Source organism: Penaeus monodon, chromosome 34 (genome assembly GCF_015228065.2).
Source record: "Penaeus monodon isolate SGIC_2016 chromosome 34, NSTDA_Pmon_1, whole genome shotgun sequence".
Lineage (NCBI taxonomy): Eukaryota > Metazoa > Arthropoda > Malacostraca > Decapoda > Penaeidae > Penaeus > Penaeus monodon.
In genome coordinates this window covers 12,807,218-12,807,770 of record NC_051419.1, presented here as the reverse complement: position 1 = coordinate 12,807,770, position 553 = coordinate 12,807,218, and positions in this window count along the sequence as shown.

Here is a 553-nt window from a genome sequence, read left to right as displayed (position 1 = left end):
TCTGGCTTTCCTTTAGTTTATTAAGAAGCCAACTTTTTTATAATCATCAGTTGTTTTTATTATCATTTGCCTTTATAATATTAAGGATGGAATTCTAATTATAGAGAAATTGGTTATGTCATAGGCAGAGGCACAGGAAATGGTAGTGTGTGTTTAATGGCAACCTTGGATAGCACTCCGCCACCCCCGTCAACGTTGCCCCAACCCATAGCCTGCCTCACTTACTCTGTACTGTTATTTTTACACGTAATAACTATGGTTATTATCATGAAAAACAAGTGGCCAAACCAGCAATAGATATTCAGTAATGAAAAGTGTTATAATAATAACAACGTCCATAACAGCAAAATTAATAATAATGGCATCAGTGCTGGCATCAAAATTTACTGCCATTCAGTGAACCATTTACAACACATTCTTGAAATCATTTTCAAATCCTTTCCTTCTAAAAATGCTCCTTACAACCCTTAATTATCTTAGCTCAAAGAGAACCATTTATAAAGCAAGATTTCCAAGTACTTTTTAAAAACTTTTCTTCCTATGGAATACCTAC